Genomic DNA, 13,863 nt, shown 5'->3' with positions numbered 1-13,863 from the left:
TAAAGAGCCTCCAGACCTACTAGAGTCGTTCTCCTGGTCGTAACGGATGCTACTATGGAAGAAATCAAGAAACTTCAACCCGGACCCCCGGTACCTAAAACTTTTGTGGGCTAACACACACGAAAAGCTGGTGAAATTGCCTAATTCCTATTGCGTCGCCAATAAAATGCTCTTAAACCCCTCTATTGCACCGCCGTGGCTATTGGAGTCATTCCTTAGGTCGTTACGGACGCTACAATGAAAGAATCCAAGAAAATTTGGCCTGAACCCCCGGCACCTAAAAAATCCGAGGGTTAACACACACGAAAAACTGGCAAAATCGCCTAATTCCTATTGCGTCGCCAATAAAATGCTCCTAAACTCCTCTATAGCGCCGCCGGGGCTACTGGAGTCGTTCCCTAGGTCGTTACGGAGGCTACTATGGAAGAATTCAAGAAAATTTGACCTGGACCCCCGGCACCTAAAAAATCTGTGGGCTAACACACACGAAAAATTGGCAAAATCGCCTAATTCCTATTGCGTCGCCAATAAAATGCTCCAAAATCCCTCTATAGCGCCGTTGGGGCTACTGGAGTCATTCCCCAGGTCGTTACGGATGCTACTATGGAAGAATCCAAGAAATTTGGACACGGACCCTTGGCACATAAAAAATCTGTGGGCTAACTAATACACACGAAAAACTGGAAAAATTACCTAATTCCTATTGTGTCTCTAATAAAATGATCCTAAACCTCTTTAAAGCACCGTCGGGGCTACTGGAGTCGTTCCCCAGGTCGTTACGGACGCTACTATGAAAGAATACAAGAAAATTCGACTCGGACCCCCGGCACCTAAAAAATCCGTGGGCTAACACACACGAAAAACTAGCAAAATCGCCTAATTCCTATTATGTCTCTAATAAAATGCTCCTATACCCCTCTGAAGCGCTGCCGGGTCTACTAGAATCGTTTCCCAGGTCGTTACGGATACTACTATGGAAGAATCCAAGAAAATTTGACCCAAACCCCCGGCACCTAAAAATCTATGGGTTAACACACATGAAAAACTAGCAAAATCGCCTAATTCCTATTGCGTAGCCAATAAAATGCTCCAAAATCCCTCTATAGCGCCGCCAGGGCTACTGGAGTCATTCCCCAGGTTGTTACGAACGCATAGAAGAATCCAAGAAATTTTGACCCGGACCTCCGGCACCTAACATATCCGTGGGCTAACACACACGAAAAAGTTGCAAAATTACTTAATTTCTATTGCGTCGCTAATAAAATGCTCCTAAATCCCTCTAAAGTGCCGTCGGGGCTACTGGAGTCGTTTCCCAGGTCTTTACGAACGCTACTATGGAAAAATCCAAGAAAATTTGACCCGAACCCCCGGCACCTAAAAAGTTTGTGGGCTAACACACACGAAAAACTGGCAAAATCCCCTAATTCCTATTGCGTCGCCAATAAAATGCTACTAAACCCCTCTATAGCACCTTCGGGGCTACTGAACTAATTCCCCAGGTCGTTACGGACGCTACTGTTGAAGAAACTAAGAAAATTTGACCAGAACCCCCGGCACCTAAAATATCTGTGGGCTAACACACACAAAAAACTGCAAAAAATGCTTAATTCCTATTGCGCCACCAATATAATGCTCCTAAACCCCTCTAAAGCTTTGTCGTGTCTACTGGAGTCGTTCCCCAGGTCGTTACGGACGCTACTATGGAAGAATACAAGAAAATTCGACTCGGACCCCCGGCACCTAAAACATCCGTGGGCTAACACACATGAAAAACTGGCAAAATCGTGTAATTCCGATTGCGTTGCAAATAAAATGATCCTAAACCCCTCTAAAGCACCGTCGGGGCTACTGGAGTCGTTCTCCAGGTCGTAACGGATGCTACTATGGAAGAAATCAAGAAAATTCAACCCGGATCCCCTTTACCTAAAAATTATGTCGGCTAACACACACGAAAAACTGGCAAAATTGCCTAATTCCTATTGCGTCACAAATAAAATGCTCCTAAACCCCTCTATTGCACCGCCGGGGCTACTGGAGTCATTCCCTAGGTCATTACGGATGCTACTATGGTAGAAATCAAGAAAATGCGACCCAGACCCCTGACACCTAAAAAATCAGTGGGCTAACACACACGAAAAACTGGCAAAAATCGCCTAATTCCCATTATGTCGCCAATAAAATGCTCTTAAACCCCTCTATAGCACCGCCAGGGCTACTGGAGTCTTTCCCCAGGTCGTTACGGACGCTACTATGGAAGAATCCAAGAAAATTCGACACGGACCCCTAGTACGTAAAAAATATGTGGGCTAACACACATGAAAAAATGGAAAAATTACCTAATTCCTATTACGTCTCTAATAAAATGATCCTAAACGCCTCTAAAGTACCGCCGGGGCTACTGTAGTCGTTCCCCTGGTCGTTACAGATGCTACAATAGAAGAATCCAAGAAAATTTGACCCGGACTCCCGGCACCTAAAATATCTGTGGGCTAACACACACGAAAAAGTAGCAAAATTGACTAATACCTATTGTGTCTCCAATAAAATTCTCTTATACCCCACTAAAGCGCCGCCGGGTCTACTGGAGTCGTTCTCCATGTCGTTATGGATGCTACTATGGAAGAATCCAAGAAAATGCGACCCAGACCCCCGGCACCTAAAATATCCGTGGGCTAACACACACGAAAAAGTGGCAAAATTGCTTAATTTCTATTGCGCCGCCAATAACATGCTCCTAAACCCCTCTAAAGCGCCGCTGGGGCTACTGGAGTCATTCCTCAGGTCGTTACGGACGCTACTATGGAAGAATCCAAGAAATTTTGACCCGGACCCCCGGCACCTAAAAAATCCGTGGGCTAACACACACGAAAAACTGGCAAAATCTCCTAATTCCTATTGCGTCGATAATAAAATGCTCCTAAACCCCTCTATAGCACTAACGAGGCTATTGGAGTCGTTCTCCAGGTCGTTACGGATGCTACTATAGAAGAATCCAAGAAAATTTGACCCGGACCCCCGACACCTAAAATATCCGTGGGCTAACACACACAAACAAGTGGCAAAATTGCTTAATTCCTATTATGTCGCAATTGAAATGCTCCTAAACCCCTCAAAGCACCACCGGGGCTACTGGAGTCATTACCCAGGTCGTTACGGACGCTACTATGGAAAAATCTAAGAAAATTTGACCCGGACCCCTAGCACCTAAAAAATCTGTGGACTAACACACACGAAAAACTAGCAAAATCCCCTAATTCCTATTATGTCGCCAATAAAATGCTCTTAAACCTCTCTATAGCACCACCGGGGCTACTGGAGTCTTTCCCCAGGTCGTTATGGACGCTACTATGGAAGAATTCAAGAAAATTCGACCTAGACCCCAGCACCTAAACTATCTGGGGGCTAACACACACGAAAAAGTGGCAAAATTGACTAATTCCTATTGTGTAACCAATAAAATGCTCCTATACCCCTCTAAAGTGCTGCCGGGTCTACTGGAGTCGTTCTCCAGTTCGTTACGGATGCTACTATGGAAGAATCCAAGAAAATTCGACCCAGACCCCCGGCACCTGAAATATCTGTGGGCTAACACACACGAAAAAGTGGCAAAATTGCTTAATTCCTATTGCGCCGCCAATAACATGCTCCTAAACCCCTCTAAAGCGCCGCTGGGGCTACTGGAGTCATTCCCCAGGTTGTTACGGATGCTACTATGGAAGAATCCAAGAAATTTTGTCCCGTACCCCCGACACCTAAAATATCTGTGGACTAACATACACGAAAAAGAGGCAAAATTGCTTAATTCCTATAGTGCCACCAATAAAATGCTCCTAAACCCCTCTATAGCACCTCCGGGGCTACCGAAGTCATTCCCCAAGTCGTTACAGACGCTACTATTGAAGAATCCAAGAAAATTTGACCCGAACCCTCGACACCTAAAATATCTGTCGGCTAACACACACGAAAAAGTGGCAAAATATCTTAATTCCTATTGCGCTGCCAATAAAATGCTCCTAAACCCCTCTATAGCACCTCTGGGGCTACTGGAGTCATTCCCTAGGTCGTTACGGACACTACTATTGAAGAATCCAAGAATATTTGACCCAAACCTCCGGCACCTAAAAATCCAAGGGTTAACACACAGGAAAAACTGGCAAAATCGCCTAATTCCTATTGCGTCGCCAATAAAATGCTCCTAAACCCCTCTATAGCGTCGTCGAGGCTACTGGAGTCATTCTCCATGTCGTTACGGATGCTACTATGGAAGAATCCAAGAAAATTCGACCCATACCCCCGGCACCTAAAATATCCGTGGGCTAACACACATGAAAAACTGTCAAAATCGCCTAATTCCTACTGCGTCGCAAATAAAATGCTCCTATACCCCTCTAAAGTGCCGCCGGGTCTACTGGAGTCGTTCCCCAGGTCGTTACAAACACTAATATGGAAGAATCCAAGAAAATTTGACCCGAACCATCGGCACCTAAAAATCCGTGTTTAACACACATGAAAAACTGGCAAAATCGCCTAATTCCTATTGCGTCGCCAATAAAATACTCCAAAATCCCTCTATAGCGCCACCGGGGCTACTGGAGTCATTCCCCTGGTCGTTACAGACGCTTCTATGGAAGTATCCAAGAAACTTTGACCCGGACCTCCGGCACCTAAAATCTCTGTGGTCTAACACACACAAAAAACTGGCAAAATTGCTTAATTCCTATTGCGTCGCCAATAAAATGCTCCTAAACTCCTCTAAAGTGCCGTCGGGGCTACTAGAGTCGTTCCCCAGGTCATTACGGACGCTACTATGGAAAAATCCAAGAAAATTCGACCCGTACCCCCGGCACCTAAAAAATTCGTGGGCTAACACACATGAAAAACTGGCAAAATCGCCTAATTTCTATTGCGTCTCCAATAAAATGCTTCTATACCCCTCTAAAGTGTCGTCGGGGCTACTAGAGTCGTTTCCCAGGTCGTTACGGATGCTAATATTGAAGAATCCAAGAAAATTTGACCTGGACCCCGACACCTAAAAAATCCATGGGTTAACACACACGAAAAACTGGCAAAATCTCCTAATTCCTATTGCGTCACCAATAAAATGCTCCTAAACCCCTCTATAGCACCGTCGGGGCTTCTGGAGTCATTCTCCAGGTCGTTACGGACGCTACTATGGAAGAATCCAAGAAAATGCGACACGGACCCCTGGCACGTAAAAAATCTGTGGATAACACACACGAAAAAATGGAAAAATTACCTAATTCCTATTGCGTCGCTAATAAAATGCTCCTAAACCCCTCTAAAGTGACGCCGGGGCTATTGGAGTTGTTCCCCAGGTTGTTACGGATGCTACTATGGAAATATCCAAGAAAATATGACCCGAACCACCGGCACCTAAAAAATCTGTGGGCTAACACACACGAAAAACTGGCAAAATCCCCTAATTCTTATTGCGTCGCCAATAAAATGCTACTAAACCCCTCTATAGCACCTCTGGGGCTACTGGAATCGTTTACAAAGTCGTTATGGATGCTACAATGGAAGAAATTTAGAGATGGCCCCCCGGAAGGTAAAAAATCCGTGGGCTAACATACACGAAAAACTTGCAAAATCGCCTAATTCCTATTGTGTCGCCAATAAAATGCTCCTGAACCCCTCCAAACAACCACCGGGGCTACTGGAGTTATTCCCCAGGTCGTTACGGATGCTATAATAAAATAATCCAAGAAAATTTGACCCGAACCCTCGGCACCTAAAAAATCAATGGGTTAACACACATGAAAAACTGGCAAAATTGTCTAATTCCTATTGCGTCACCAATAAAATGCTCGTAAAACCCTATATTGCACCGCCGAGGTACTGCAGTCGTTCTCCCGGTGTTTACGGACGCTACTATGGAAGAATGCAAGAAAATTTGACCCGGACCTCTGGCACCTAAAATATCAATAGGCTAACACACATGAAAAATAGGCAAAATCTCCTAATTCCTATTGTGTCGCCAATAAAATGCTCCTAAGCTCCTCTATTCCACCGCCGGGGCTACTGGAGTCGTTCCTCAGGTCAATACGGATGCTACTATGGAAGAAATCAAGAAAATTCGACCCGAACTCCCGGTACCTAAAAATTCTGTGGGCTAACGCATACGAAAAATAGGCAAAATTGCCTAATTCCTATTGCGTCGCCAATAAAAATGCTCCTAAACCCCTCTATTGCACTGCCGGAGCTACTGCAGTCGTTCCCCAGGTCGTTACGGAACTATTATGGAAAAAATCAAGAAACATCGACCCAGATCCCTGGCACCTAAAAATTTGTGGGTTAACACACACGAAAAACTAGCAAAAACACCTAATTCCTATTGCGTCGCTAATAAAATGCTCCTGAACCCCTCTAAAGCGCCGCCGGGGCTACTGGAGTCGTTCCCTAGGTGTTACGGATGGTATAATGGAAGAATCCAAGAAAATTTGACCCAAACCCACGGCACCTAAAAAATCCGAGGGTTAACACACACGAAAAACTAGCAAAATCGCCTAATTCCTATTGCGTCGCCAATAAAATGCTCCTAAACCCCTCTATAGAAACTCCAGAGCTACTGAAGTCGTTCCCCCGGTCGTTACGGACGCTACTATGGAAGAATACAAGAAAATTCGACTCGGACCCCTGGCACCTAAAAAATCCGTGGGCTAACACACACGAAAAACTAGCAAAATCACCTAATTTCTATTGCGTCGCAAATAAAATGATCCTAAACCCCTCTAAAGCGCCGTTGGGGCTACTGGAGTCGTTCTCTAGTTCGTAACGGACGCTACTATGGAAGAATCCAAGAAAATTTGACCCATACCCCCGGCACCTAAAATATCCGTGGGCTAACACACACGAAAAACTAGCAAAATCGCCTAATTCCTACTGCGTCGCCAATAAAATGCTCCTAAGCCCCTCTATAGCACCTCCGGGGCTACTGGAGTCATTCCCCAGGTCGTTACGGATGCTACTATGGAAGAATCCAAGAAAATTTGACCTGGACCCCCGGCACCTAAAATATCCGTGGGCTAACACAAACGAAAAAGTGACAAAATTGCTTAATTCCTATTGTGCCGCCAATAAAATGCTCCTAAACCCCTCTAAAGTGCCGCCAGGGCTAATGGAGTCGTTACTCAGGTCCTTACGGATGCTACTATGGAAGAATTCAAGAAAATATGACCCGTACCCCCTTCACCTAAAAAATCTGTGGGCTAACACACACGAAAAACTGGCAAAATTGCCTAATTCTATTGCATTGCAAATAAAATGATCCTAAACCCCTCTAACGCACCGCCGGAGCTACTGCAGTCGTTCTCTAGGTCGTAACGGACGCTACTATAGAAGAAATCAAGAAAATTCGACCTGAACCCCCGGTACCTAAAAATTCTGTGGGCTAACACATACGAAAAACAGGCAAAATTGCCTAATTCCTATTACGTCGCCAATAAAAATGCTCCTAAACCCCTCTATTGCACCGCCGGGGGTACTGGAGTCGTTCCCAGGTTGTTACGGACGCTAATATGGAAGAAATCAAGAAAAATCAACCCAAACCCCTAGCACCTAAAAATTCGTGGGTTAACACACACGAAAAACTAGCAAAATTGCCTAATTCCTATTGCGTCGCCAATAAAATGCTCCTGAACCCCTCTATAGCACCGCCGAGGCTACTGGAGTCGTTCCCTAGGTGTTACGGATGCTACAATGGAAGAATCCAAGAAAATTTGACCCGAACCCATGGCACCTAAAAAATCTGAGGGTTAACATACATAAAAAACTGGCAAAATCGCCTAATTCCTATTGCGTCGCCAATAAAACACTCCTAAACCCCTCTATAGCAACTCCGGGGCTACTGGAGTCATTCCCCAGGTTGTTACGAATGCTACTATGGAATAATACAAAAAAATTTGACTCGGACCCCCGGCACCTAAAAAATCCGTGGGCTAACACACACAAAAAACTAGCAAAATGCGTCGCAAATAAAATGATCCTAAACCCCTCTAAAGCGCCGCTGGGGCTACTGGAGTCGTTCTCCAGGTAGTAACGGACGCTACTATGGAAGAATCTAAGAAAATTCGACCTAGACCCCCGGCACCTAAAAAATCCGTGGGCTAACACATACGAAAAAACTAGCAAAATCGCCTAATTCCTACTGCGTCGCAAATAAAATGCTCCTAAGCCCCTCTATAGCACCTCCGGGGCTACTAGAGTCATTCTCCAGGTCGTTACGGACGCTACTAGGGAAGAATCTAAGAAAATTTGACCCGGACCCTCGGCACCTAAAATATCTGTGGGCTAACACACACGAAAATGTGGCAAAATTGCTTAATTCCTATTGCGCCGCAAATAAAATGCTCCTAAACACCTCTAAAGTGCCGCCGGGGCTACTGTAGTCGTTCCCCAGGTCGTTACGGATGCTACTATGGAAAAATCCAAGAAAATTTGAATGGACCCCCGGCGCCTAAAAAATCTATGGGCTAACACACACAAAAAACTGGCAAAATCTCCTAATTCCTATTGCGTCGCCAATAAAATGCTCTTAAACCCCTCTAACGCACCTCCGAAGTTACTAGAGTTATTCACCAGGTCGTTACGGACGCTATTATGGAAGAATCCAAGAAAATTTGACCAGTACCCCCAGCACCTAAAATATCCGTGGGCTAACACAAACGAAAAAGTGGCAAAATTGCTTAATTCCTATTGTGCCGCCAATAAAATGCTCCTAAACCCCTCTAAAGCATTGCTGGGCTACTGGAGTCTCTCCTCAGATCGTTACGGATGCTACTATGGAAGAATTTAAGAAAATTTGACCCGGACCCCCTTCACTTAAAAAATCCGTGGGCTAACACACACGAAAAACTGGCAAAATTGCCTAATTCTATTGCATCGCAAATAAAATGATTCTAAACCCCTCTAAAGCACCGCCGGAGCTACTAGAGTCATTCTCCAGGTCGTAACGGATGCTACTTTGGAAGAAATCAAGAAAACTCGACCCGAACCCCCGTTACCTAAAAATTCTGTGGGATAACACATACGAAAAACAGTCAAAATTGCCTAATTCCTATTGTGTCGCCAATAAAATGCTCCTAAACCCCTCTATTGCACCACCGGGGCTACTGGAGTTGTTCCCCAGGTCATTACGGACGCTACTATGGAAGAAATCAAGAAAAATCGACCCAGACCCCCGGCACCTAAAAATTCGTGGGTTAACACACATGAAAAACTAGCAAAATTGCCTAATTCCTATTGCGTCGCCAATAAAATGCTCCTAAACCCCTTTATAGCACCTCCGGGGCTTCTAGAGTCCTTCCCCAGGTCGTTACGGATGCTACTATAGAAGAATCCAAGAAAATTCGACCCGGACCCCTAGAACCGTCAAAATCCGTGTGCTAACACACATGAAAAACTAGCAAAATCGCCTAATTCCTACTGCATCGCCAATAAAATGCTCCTAAGCCCCTCTAAAGCGCCGCCGGTGCTACTATAGTCATTCCCCAGGTCTTTACGGACGCTACTAAGGAAAAATCCAAGACATTTTGACCCGGACCCCCTTCACCTAAAAGATCTGTGGGCTAATACACAAGAAATATTGGCAAAATCGCCTAATTCCTATTGCATCGCCAATAAAATGCTCCTAAACCCCTCTATAGTTCCGCTGGGGCTCCTGGAGTCGTTCCCCAGGTCGTTACGGACACTACTATGGAAGAATGAAAGAAAATACAACTCGGATCCCCGGTACATCAAAAATCTGTGGGCTAACACACACGAAAAACTAGCAAAATCACCTAATTCCTATTGCGTCGCAAATAAAATGATCCTAAACCCCTATAAAGCATCGTCGGGGCTACTGGAGTCATTTTCCAGGTCGTAACAGACGCTACTATAGAAGAATCCAAGAAAATTCGACCCGTACCCCTGGCACCTAAAATATCCGTGGGCTAACACACATAAAAAAGTGGCAAAATTGCTTAATTCCTATTGCGACGCAAATGAAATGCTCCTAAACCCCTCTAAAGCACCGTCGGGGCTACTGGAGTCGTTCCCCAAGTCGTTACAGATGCTACTATGGAAAAATCCAAGAAAATTTGACCCGGACCCCCGGCGCCTAAAAAATCTGTGGGCTAACACACACGAAAAACTAGCAAAATCCCCAAATTTCTATTGTGTCGCCAATAAAATGCTCCTAAACCCTCTATAGCACCTCCGGGGCTACTGGAGGTATTCCCCAGGTCGTTACGGACGCTACTATGGAAGAATCCAAGAAAATGTGACCTGGACCCCCGGCACCTAAAATATCTTTGGGCTAACATACACGAAAAAGTGGCAAAATTAGTTAATTCCTATTGTGCCGCCAATAAAATGCTCCTAAACCCCTCTAAAGCGCCACCGGGGCTACTGGAGTTGTCCCTCAGGTCGTTACGGATGCTACTATGGAACAATTCAAGAAATATTTGACCCGGACCCCTTTCACCAAAAACATCTGTGGGCTAACACACACGAAAAACTAGCAACATCGCCTAATTCTATTGTGTCGCAAATAAAATGATCCTAAACCCCTCTAAAGCGCCGCCGGAGCTACAGGAGTCATTTTCCAAGTCGTAACGGATGCTACTACGGAAGAAATCAAGAAAATTCGACCCAGACCCCCGGTACCTAAAAATTCTGTGGGCTAACACACCCTAAAAATAGGCAAAATTGCCTAATTCCTATTGCGTCGCTAATAAAATGCTCCTAAACCCCTCTATTGCACCGCTGGGGCTACTGGAGTCGTTCCCCAAGTCGTCACGGATGCTACTATGAAAGAAATCAAGAAAACTCGACCCATACCCCCGTCACCTAAAGATTAGAGGGTTAACACACACGAAAAACTAACAAAATCGCCTAATTCCTATTGCGTCGCTAATAAAATACTCCTGAATCCCTATAAAGCGCCGCTGGGGCTACTGAAGTTGTTCCCTAGGTTGTTACAGAGACTACAATGGAAGAATCCAAGAAAATTTGACCCGAACCCTTGGCACCTAAAAAATCCGAGGGTTAACACAGACGAAAAACTGGCAAAATCGCCTAATTCCTATTGCGTAGGCAATAAAATGCTCCTAAACCTCTCTATAGCGCCGCCGGGCTACTGGAGTCGTTCCCCAGGTCGTTATGGATGCTACTATGGAAGAATCCAAGAAACTTTGAACCGGACCCCTGGCACCTAAAATATCTGTGGGCTAACACACACGAAAAACTGGCAAAATCACCTAATTCCTACTGCGTCGCCAATAAAATGCTCCTAAGCCCCTCTAAAGCGCCACCGGGGCTACTATAGTCGTTCCCCAGGTCGTTACGGACTCTAGTTAGGAAAAATCCAAGAAATTTTGACTCGGACCTCCTTCACCGAAAAATCTGTGGGCTAACACACAAGAAATACTGGCAAAATAGCCTAATTTCTATTGCGTCGCCAATAAAATGCTCCTAAACCCCTCTATAGCGCCGCTGGGGCTACTGGAGTCGTTCCCCAGGTCGTTACGGACACTACTATGAAAAAATCCAAGAAAATTTGACTCGGACCCCCAGTACCTAAAACATCCGTGGGCTAACACAAACGAAAAACTGGCAAAATCGCCTAATTCCTATTGCATTGCAAATAAAATAATCCTAAACCGCTCTAAAGCATCGCCGTGGCTACTGGAGTCGTTCTCCAAGTCGTAACGGATGCTAATATGGAAGAATCAAAGAAAATTCGACCCGGACCCCCAGCACCTAAAATATCCGTAGGCTAACATACACGAAAAACTAGCAAAATCATTTAATTCCTACTGCATCGCCAATAAAATGATCCTAAGCCCCTCTAAAGCGCCGTCGGGGCTACTGTAGTCGTTCCCCATGACGTTACGGATGCTACTATGGAAAAATCCAAGAAATTTTGACCCGGACCCCCGGCACCTAAAAATTCTGTGGGCTAACACAAACGAAAAACTGGCAAAATCCCCTAATTCCTATTGCGTCGCCAATAAAATGCTCCTAAACCCCTCTATAGCAACTCCGGGGCTGCTGGAGTCATTCCCCAGATCGTTACGGACGCTACTATGGAAGAATCTAAGAAAATTTGATCCGGACCCCCGGCACCTAAAATATCCGTGGTCTGACACACACAAAAAAGTGGCAAAATTGCTTAATTCCTATTGTGCCGTAAATGAAATTCTCCTAAACCCCTCTAAAGTGCCGCCGGGGCTACTGGAGTCATTCCCAAGGATGTTACGGATGCTACTATGGAAAAATCCAAGATAATATGACCCGGACCCCCGGCGCCTAAAAGATCTGTGGGCTAACACACACGAAAAACTGGCAAAATCCCCTAATTCCTATTGCGTCGCCAATAAAATGCTTCTAAAATACTCTATAGCACCTCCAAAGCTACTGGAGTCATTCCCCAGGTCGTTACGGACACTACTATGGAAGAATCCAAGAAAGTGTGACCCGAACCCCCGGCACCTAAAATATCCGTGGGCTAACACAAATGAAAAAGTGGAAAAATTGTTTAATTCCTATTGTGCTGCCAATAAAATGCTCCTAAACCCCTCTAAAGTGACGTCGGGGCTACTGGAGTCGTTTCTCAGGTCGTTACGGATGCTCCTATGGAAGAATTCAAGAAACTTTGACCCAGACCCCCTTCACTTAAAATATCCGTGGGCTAACACACACGAAAAATTAGCAAAATCGCCTAATTCTATTGCATCGCAAATAAAATGCTCTTAAACCCCTCTAAAGCGCCGCCGAAGCTACTCGAATCATTCTCCAGGTCGTAACAAACGCTACTTTGGAAGAAATCAAGAAAATTCGACCTGAACCCTTGGTACCTAAAAATTCTGTGGGCTAACACATACGAAAAACAGGCAAAATTGCCTAATTCATATTGCGTTGCCAATAAAATGCTCCTAAACCCCTCTATTGCACCGCCGGAGCTACTGGAGTCGTTCCCCAGGTCGTTACGGACGCTACTATAGAAGAAATCAAGAAAAATCGACCTAGACCCCTGGCACCTAAAAATTCGCGGGTAAACAAACACGAAAAACTAGCAAAATTGCCTAATTCATATTGCGTCGCCAATAAAATGCTCCTGAACCCCTCTAAAGCGCCGCCGGGGCTACTGGAGTCGTTCCCTAGGTTGTTACGAATGCTACTATGGAAGAATCCAAGAAAAATTGACCCGAACCCCTGGCACCTAAACAATCTGAGGGTTAACACACACGAAAAACTGGCTAAATCACCTAATTCCTATTGTGTCGCCAATAAAATGCTCCTAAACCCCTCTATAGCACCGTCGGGGCTACTGGAGTCATTCCCCAGGTCGTTATAGATGTTACTATGGAAGAATCCAAGAAAATTCGACCCGGACCCCCGGCACCTAAAATATCTGTGGGCTAACACACACAAAAATGTGGCAAAATTGCTTAATTCCAATTGCGCCGCAAATGAAATGCTCCTAAACCCATCTAAAGTACCGCCGGGGCTACTAGAGTCGTTCCCCAAGTTGTTACGGACGCTACTATGGAAAACTCCAAGAAAATTTGACCCGGACCCCCGGCGCCTAAAAAATCTGTGGGCTAACACACACGAAAAACTAGCAAAATCCCCTAATTCCTATTGTTTCGCCAATAAAATGCTCCTAAACCCCTCTATAGCACCTCCGGGGCTACTAGAGGTATTCCCCAGGTCGTTACGGACGCTACTATGGAAGAATCCAAGAAAATTTGACCTGGACCCCCGGCACCTAAAATATCTGTGGGCTAACATACACGAAAAAGTGGCAAAATTGCTTAATTCCTATTGTGCCGCCAATAAAATGCTCCTAAACCCCTC

At 45.1% G+C, this 13,863-nt stretch overlaps 1 protein-coding gene across 1 annotated transcript in view; it reads right to left on the bottom strand.

The window, feature by feature from the left end:
- LOC129891864 (G-type lectin S-receptor-like serine/threonine-protein kinase SD2-5) overlaps positions 1-13,863 on the bottom strand; it is a 138,611-nt gene that overhangs the window by 90,984 nt on the left and 33,764 nt on the right. The window lies entirely within an intron of this gene.

The sequence above is a fragment of the Solanum dulcamara genome, chromosome 6 (assembly GCF_947179165.1).
Source record: "Solanum dulcamara chromosome 6, daSolDulc1.2, whole genome shotgun sequence".
NCBI lineage: Eukaryota > Viridiplantae > Streptophyta > Magnoliopsida > Solanales > Solanaceae > Solanum > Solanum dulcamara.
This window is presented reverse-complemented; position numbering and strand designations above follow the sequence as displayed.